Source organism: Papaver somniferum, chromosome 9 (genome assembly GCF_003573695.1).
Source record: "Papaver somniferum cultivar HN1 chromosome 9, ASM357369v1, whole genome shotgun sequence".
Classification (NCBI taxonomy): Eukaryota; Viridiplantae; Streptophyta; class Magnoliopsida; order Ranunculales; family Papaveraceae; genus Papaver; species Papaver somniferum.
The window spans coordinates 126,937,827-126,947,142 of NC_039366.1; positions in this window are offsets into that span (position 1 = coordinate 126,937,827).

The window sequence follows — 9,316 nt, forward strand, 5'->3', positions numbered from 1 at the left end:
TTAGATTCAAGCTAATATCTTTCAACCGTTAGATCGAACTTAGCTTGTTATACACAAATGAAATGTAACTTCATTTAGGTTTGAGTAACTAAACATATACACTTAGTTGGTTCAACAATAGTTAACCAATGGTTAGCCATATGAGCACTTTCATATCAACCTTATTCATCTTCACCATAAATAGTTCAAATGACTCAAATGAACTAGTTAGAGAGTTGTTCAATTGTTTAGATCCCATAGAAGTATACAAGACACAATCGAAGCAAAATCGATTTTGATTCACTCGAATCGATTCATGAACATTATAGCCACGGTTTGCAAAGATTGCATTCTTTATTATATAAATGTTTTAGTTCATGAACAAACCGATTTTAGAAAGTAACCTACCTAAGTATGCAAACGGGTACGCATACTTAAGTAACCAGATTGAGTTTGTTTTTCACTTTTGAACTCCAGCAGAAATTCACGGACGTGAACTTTCCGCCGGTATGCGTACGGGTACGCATAATCAAACTTCCAGCAGAAATTCACGGACGTGAACTTTCCGCTGGTATGCGTACGGGTACGCATACTCAAACTTCCAGCAGAAATTCACGGACGTGAACTTTCCGCCAATATGCGTACGGGTACGCATACTTTGAGTTCCCGGTTTTGGACTTTTACACAAATGTGAGAACACACTATGTTTATATCCAAACTTGGTTACATGTTCTAAACTCTCATTTCAATCATTGAAACTTTCTTAGAGGATGTTATATAGTTGTTATTCACAAACTATTTTTCATCAAATCGATTTTCAAGTTATGAAATAATCAACATGACTTTCGTCACGAGTAAAGATGAACTTGGCCAAAGAGAAAGCTTACCAACACATATTTCGAGAAATAGATAAGAGAGATAAACTCGGCTCGAAATAGCAAATGTGTATATTCTAAGTCTATATAGCAATACGACTTTTGTCTTATAATAGGAGATAAAATAGATAGACTTTTGAGTGATAGATAAGTTCAAGTCTCCACATACCTTTTGGTTGATGAAGTTCCACAAGTTCCTTGAGTAGTTCTTCGTCTTCATATGATGAACGTCGTGGAGTCTAAGGCTCAACTATACTTACTATCCTAATCCGAGACTTAGCTATAAGTAGACTAGAAATCAAGACTTATAGTTTTGGCAACTAAACTTGACAAACAAGCTTGAGATAACAACGCTTGCAAGTTCGACCGAGCAGTGTTCTAACAAGTACGTTGATCGGTCTCCCACTACGTCACGTACCAAATTGCTAAGCCAAAAAATCCATATATGGCTTGAGAGTTTGAGAATATAGTAACTCAACACTAAAGTTGCTCTTAGTTGTTAACTGAGAAACGGTATGTTCTTGTTAATTTTTCTTTGTTTGACAAGATTTTTTTTTGTTGACTTACGGGTGTTACTCCTAAAGTATATTCCGTATTAGTACTATTCTACGTGCCATGTGGTTGAGGATTTTCATTTATATTTAGGATCCTTCGAACTATAGACTTTTGTTATCCTTAAGGATGTTTGGATACCAATAGTAGAAGTATTTTTTGCTCCTCCTATAGTAGGAGTGAGTTTCAAAAGTTTGAAGCAAAAATATTTTATTTCAGAAAAAATTAATTGTTTTGCTTGTAGGAGCTGTTTTGGAATAATATCCCCAATTAACTTCTGGCTTTTTAACTTCTAGAATGTCTAAAAGTTACTTCTCAGTGTACATCCAAACAGGCTATTCGACTTTCAAATTCCAATGTTTTAATTGGATGTTGAAGATTTTTTTTTTTAAATCAAAAAAAGAAATTGCACTCAATAAAGGGAACCAATTATATGAAGTAATCCTGATTTATCATGTTTACTATGTCAGGAGGAAACTATCATAAGATATAACTGACGTTTTGTCTTTCCTAGCTTTTCTAGCTAAAGAATGAGCAACATTATTATTTAATCCATGGGCAAAACTGGATTATGTTTTATCCAGGCTAAAACCCCTTAAAAAGTACACAAAATCTTTTCTTGAAACCATATTTTATATAAAAAATTCAAGCCTAACATTTATGATAAAGCTCGGGTAGAACTCTAATTAATCCCACCCTTAATCGACTCTTACCATGCCACTGGCTTAATTTATCTATCGACTTACAAAACCATTAACTTCTACAAATAAACTTATCTTTATATCTAAAATTGTTTCTTGATTAACCCAATGCATACTTAGCTCAGGCTTATTTATTGACACACAAGATTTTGTTAACGTGGAAAATGCAAATGCAGAAAAACCATGGGACCTAGTCCAGTTTTGAAAACTCTTATTATTAAACCCCGAGACCAAGTAACTAAATCCAAGTTACTTGGTTTTCTCATTATCCCTGCCCCTATTATGTAATGACCCGTCCCTCCACTGATATTGTTCGGTTATCCAATAATGTGGGATTTTTAACGGCACTATTGTGGTTATCCGGCAACAGCTTTCCCAGAGGTCACCCAACATAGTTTTTTGTCAACTCTGAAGCCAAATGTGCTGAAAAGGCCTCGGTGTTATGAAAGGACAAATTATTACCTATATTCCAATCGTTGAAACCTACCTGCCGAATCGGGGTATTACAATACCACCACCTTAAATTCGAGCTTTCCTCGGCTCCAAAATATATTCAAGCAACCCATATCTTCGACGTCTCCTGCTTCTCATGAGACCAGTACCTGACACAACCCATCAAGTGTATTCTCTCACTCTCGACAGGTGATATGTCGTCAGCTCTGATACCATATGTAATGATCCGTCCAAAATTTTGGGAGGACGACCAGACTATTATGAAGAATTCGGGGTCATCATAGTTGGTATCCGAGAAATCGATCATACCAGTACTAATGCACCAGAACCCATCAGAATTCTATAGTTAAGCGTGCTCGGATGAGAATAATCCAGGGATGGGTGACCTCCCGGGAAGTTGCTGCTCAATTATCACAGAGATGTCCGTTCAAAACCCTACATTGCCAGATAACCGTAGTAAGTGAGTTGGAACAATATCGGTGCAGGGACGGGTCATTACATACTCCCAACCTGGTCTATGCACGTGAATCCTAAGATAGAGTCCACTATCTTAAGTCGCTTCATTTGTTGTGAAGACTTCTACCGCTCAACTCATTTGGATCGTATTCTGAAATATTAAAAGACTAATCTGTTTCAGTAACCACTCTATCAATCTCCCATATCAACAAATTAATTAGAGATAAGTTGAGTTACAAAGGTTCTTCTGTTCAATCAATATAAACTCCTTTGTATCGGTTTATATCAACCAAGATTAAGATTATCGAAATAATCAAACCTTAGTTCATAATCTATCAAATTCGGATACTGAAGAGAACCACTAAGTGATAGATCGTCGATCTATACAAAAAGTTATAAATAGTCTATCAAGATAAATGAGCTTGTTGGATCCCCATCAACCAAGTGTGCGCGAAGTATAATCAAAAAGATCATGATACAAATAAGAGAATCTTATAGTCTTCAAAGTACCTGCACAAATAACTTGATTCTCTTGTGATCGATCACACACAAAACATAGTACGTTAACAATGGACGGTCACAAGTCCTATCTTCAAATCTTCAATCAATAAAGATAAGATCTGAAATCATTGATCCCTGATCTAGTTCGAGTGACCTTATGTCAAAAGAGAAAGATCACAAAATAAATAAACTAGGTGATACCAAGGTTCAACTATACTGTTAATCAATCAAATCAATAATCGAAAACTAAATACGATTCTAGTTTTCCACCTGAGGATATGTCAATTCTACCAAGAAGCTTACCTTCACAAATAGAAGATCATAGTCCTTGATTTCAGAACTTAACCGCTGTTAATAACTTTAATTTACAATCTCTGGATCCGATTTCAGTGATGTTCGGTTAGGTTTTCTGATTATCTTCTAAGTTAGTTCCATATCGTAAGGAGGTTAGAAGTTAATAAGAGAGGAGAGACAAGTATTCGAAGTCTGATTTCTATTAATGAAATGATTCTGTCTACATTCTTAGACTTTCTGGATATTTATACATTGTATGAACATGAGGATTACATGTGAAATGACTAAGCACGTGGGGGTGAGACCCCATAACATTTTCCCTCCTTGCACATATTCATACCTGGGATAACTCTTCGTTATATATTAACACCCAGTTTTCCAGGTATCCACTCAGCTGACAGCATCGAGATTCTTCTTAGCTTCGTACCTGGACTCAGGTCTTCTGCGTTTATCTCCATGTCTTTGATGTGTTTGGAAACCCGTGGCTTGATCTTTCTTTTTCAGGTATTCGACATCTAACTTTTTGAGTCTTATTTCATGTCTCAGTTGTGCTATTCTTCAGCTGTCAGTTCTCGTGTGGATGCTATATTTTGCATCTACAAATTTGCCCTCAGTTTAATTAAAGTAAGTCTGTATACTTCTTTTATTAAACTCCAGTTCATATTTTGTATTAGTAGCTCGCCGTTGTAGGTAGTTCTTAGATGAGAATACTTTCTCAGTCGTGAATAACTATTGGCTGTAAATAGCTCACAACTTTATTTGTGATGACTTTTATCTTCTTGTTTTGCTGATTTTTGATGGGATACCTGGATATCTTACTTAGGTGTGTATATCAACTTTTCGAATCCCTTATGGGTGTTTTGGGGTTTTCCAGGTTGTACACCTGTCCCTTTTTCCTTCCCAAAAGCGAAGCATCTTTTCAAAGATATGAAAGATCATATCTTTTAAATGATCTTGTAATTTGCCATGTCATGTCAAACTACGTATTTCATACCGCCTTAAATACTCAGTTACTTCCCGTAATTTTATGTATTCTGCTCTGATATTGAGTTATTTTTGCTCTTTAATCGAGATAATCAATCTCATGATACTCAAATATTCTTTAAAAGTATTTATTTTATTCTAGTGCTAATTGTTAGCATAATTCTCGATTCCTGTTTTTACTCTGTATCAGTTTCACAACAAGAGTGACGTTTTTTGTTTTTCGGCATCCCACATACACCTTCACTAGATAGGGTTAAATTAGTAGTCTTAAATTATCTTGGGATAGCCCTCAAATTTTTCAGGCTTTTTTAGCACCAAAATCTTTTGTATTTTTTCCGTCGAAATTTGCCAAACTATAGCATAAACTAGAAAAAATTTTGTATATGGATTTGTGATGTTTTCTCAAGAATGTTAGTGATGATGCTCTGTGAGGTAAAAGCGGGAAACTTGAAGGTTCTAAATGTAATTTTTACTCATTAATTAACAAACTGACGTAATCATAAAATAAGTGATGTAATTTCTCTCACGATAATAAATCCTTACTGTATACAGTACAAAAGAGGGAGAAAAAGAAAGTGTCAGATGATTTCTTCATGAACATCCAATTTAAAATTGGTAAAGGGGGATAAAATTAGATTTTGGGAGGATAAGTGGAGTGTGCAGGGTCCTCTTTCTACGTCTTTCCCTAGATTATTTGCTTTGTCTAATTCTAAAAATTCTTCTTTGAATTAATTGCATGTGCATGACGGGTCTGGTTATCATTGAAACTTAGACATCTCGAGAAGTATGACGTTGAGATTAGCGACTTCATTTCTTTGATGCCTTTTCTAAATTCTATTATTTTTCAATCCTGACGAAGAAGATGAGTTGGTTTGGATGGGCGACACTTTGGGCGTGTTCACGGTGAAATCAACATATTGTATTGATGATTGTGCATCTAATTTATCGGCTTTCCCTCGTAAGAAGATTTGGTCAAGAGCTTGGCATCACAAGATTGGTTTCTTTCTTTAGAAGTTAGTGTTGGAAAAGCTTCCCACCATCGACAACCTACAAAGAAGGAACTGTGCTCTGGTGAATAATGCAAGTAATCTAGTCACTCTACTACTCTCTGCAGTTTGTGTAACCAAGTAAGCGAAACATGAAACCATATATTTTTGGACTGCAACTTTGCTAAGAAAATCTGGGAGTTCTTTTTCCGGCAAGCAACCAGCAATGCCTTTGTTTCCCTTCCCTCTTGAACATCTTTAAGAATTTGAGATCTTACAATCTTACTAATATTGATGGAAAAGAAATATGGAAGAGAATCCCTACTAATATTTGTTTGAATGTGCGGTTGGAGCGAAACGCCAGAGTTTTCAGTGGTAGGAAGCGTAGAATTGATTCCGTAATCACTGACTCCAAAGTTAATGCGTTCCACGGGCTTCTACTTCTCATAATCTGTCAGGAGTTCATCTTGATGACGTCATTGTCAATTGGAAAGGGTTATTCTTTGATCCTTCATAATTTTTTGTCTTAATTTGTGGATTTCTTTATTTGTTTTTCTTTCCCCGTCAGTGTTGGGCGGCTGTAGCTTCGCTATTTTGTAAGTTGCCTTTCTTCTTATTATGTTTTATTTACCGATCAAAGAAAAGAAAACACTTCTTGGCCTCCCTTATCATAGAAATTTCTAGATATTTAGAAAATTAGTCGTACACATTCTTTGTCCTTGAGTACGGCATTTTGTATTTATAGCACTAGCTTCTAAAGTTCCAAAGACAAAAATCGTAGAAAGAAAGACATTTGCACTGTGTAGTAGTTGTACTTGTACGTGATTCGTGACTTGTAAGGTGGAAGACTTTAAGACTTGTTGAGTCCAACTCTCTCTATAACAGTTGAGTTCAAACTTTCCCCCCATTGTTGACGTTGTTGTTTATTCCGTCCGTTACTTTTTAATAGGTCAGTTTCTATAAATTAATATTTTAAACAAAAGTCAGTTTTTTAATTGAGAAAGTCAAATGTTATTTTAATGTTTTGGGACCATTTTTTTTAACTTCTTTTGATGACAAGTGTTACGTGGACCATTTCACTTATTTCTTTGGCTGACAAGTGTTATGGGGACCATTTCACTTCACTTTTTTTTATTGACAAGTGTCTAGAAGACCACTTTCAATAATTAGTTCTCTTAATTTCCTTAATTTTCTCAAAAAAAGAAACTGCCCTATTAAAAAGTAACGGAGGGAGCAGATCACAATAAACTTCATCCACCACGCAACTCGCTTATCTTGATAAGAGAACGGGACAATTTGCTTTTTAAAAAAATTTAAGAAAAAACAATCCGTTTCTGCGTCATCGTCAATGCCCTGTGCCAATTTCCATGCCCTTAACTAGGCAATAGTAAGTACTAAATTAGAAATAGAAAAATCGTCAAAAATGGTCCCCCCAATGGATACCGTACGTACTCTACATGGTACACGTCTTGGTTTTTACTCTAAAATGATGTTCCACCACTATTTTAAAATTTGGTTTTCACGTCTTTTTCAACCTTAAATTCTACGATCCTCCAAACAAACTTCTTCGACATTTTCTAATCAATGCTTTAGCTTGGCTGGACTAGCGACTGTTGACTATGAGGTCGAGTCGACCGAACATAGCATGAAATATGCAATCTATAGACATACGTGTCTGTCCATAACAGTTACATTGTCATACTGATAGTATTCACACAGCAACAAGTCTTTGGTTTGCAGAATTAGATAAACCTGTTAGCAGCTCATTTGCACCCTGCAGTGAACTGCTAATGTATTTTTTTTTAATAGGATGATGCACATAATAAGCTATCATCTATCGGTCGTTGATTAAGAAATGGTATATGTTCTTGTCAAGTTTTCTTTGTTTGACGAGGTTTTTTTTGGTGACCTACGGGAATTGCTCCTGGAGCATATTCCGTTCCAAGTATTATATTCGACTTCTTCGTTGGATTTGAATTTGAGGATTTTCTTTGATATTTTCTCTTGGAATCATAGACTTTTGGTATCCTTGGACTGAATTTTAATCATATCTATACCGAAATCTTTTACCCATGACAAGTTTAAAGTAGTGATCGAGCATAGTGGCAATTCTATCTGGTTCGAGAGTGACTTGTTTTCAACTAAGCAGCTCAACTTGTTGGGAAACCAATCATGATCAAACTTTAGCTTTAGTGTGTTGAGCTCATTAAAGGTTCCTTCTTCATGATGACTTTCCGGTCTATGGGAATTTGCTGCATCTTTCAAGTGCACAATGTTCAGCCGCTTTAGCGTACATTGTCTTAAGCTAAATTACTTCTCTTAAGCTAAAGTTAAGAGAAGTAATCTGCTGGATTGCTGCCTCCTGCCTGCCTGCTCCATAAAAGGTGAAAAAGAAAATTTTAAAGAAGCTTTGTGTGGGTCAAAGTCAAAGACGATATCACAATTGCCTGCTGGTTCTGCAATTTGATGGATATGTCTCGAGTCGTAATCGCAATGTTTGAAACTTGATGAGTACATGGGGTCCATACTATTGTACCTGCAATTGATTGGTACCAACAATTTGGCCCCATGAGTTTGATTTTGCTGACCTACTAATTTCGGTCGATGACTCTGCTAAGCTTCATTTTTTTCATCCTTTTTGTTAGGTTTCGGGTCGTATGACTAGATCAGGACAATGCAGAACAATTTACTCAATATGTGAAACAGTGTGAGAATTTTTGATTTTTGGGGCATTTTTTTTTATTGTACGACTGCTTCTCTCTACTCTGCATGAATTCTTAAAATAAGAAAACACTCATTCACTCCCAAAACCAATGAAAGACTAGTTCAGTGAGTGTTTTTATGACCATGGGAAGCTAAATTAAGGGATTAAAACGGTTGAGGTTTATCGCTTGGAGAGATTTTTTCTCTCCAAGTGGCTGAACATATGCCTCTCTTTTTTTTTCTTTTTTTTTAATAAGAAAATCTTATTGTGGGTCCCGTTTCCAAGAGTTTTAAATTAATAAAACACTAAAAATAGGCTTGAAAGGCAGATCTTCAGCCGCTCAGGGTATTTTTTTCCGAACGACTGAAAATCAGCTGCTTAGTGTCCACTGTCGCCCACTCATTCGATCCAATGAGTATATGAATGATTATTGATGAATAAGTGGGTGTTCTCACTCCATAGTGGCCCCTAATTTGAGCAGATCCAGTGAGACTCATATATATTGAATGAGAGCCCTCACTCCATATAGCCCTTGCTCTAATAAAGTTTTGCTTTTCTTTCGGTGGTGTCTTTTTTACGATTCCTAACAGCTCCTCTTTGCTGTGTTTTCTGTCGGTCCCCAAAACCACCCAAATCTCTACTCAATTGCATCATCTTAACAGCTCCCATGTTGAAGCAAATACCGGAAATCATCACTCAAACAACCCCCACCCCACTCAATACCTATATCACCTCTGGATGAACATATACAAACACTTTTTGCTTTCTTGAAATCAACTCCTTTATGTTCATGTATCTCCTCCCGCTAATCTAACCTCAAACAAGTAAGTA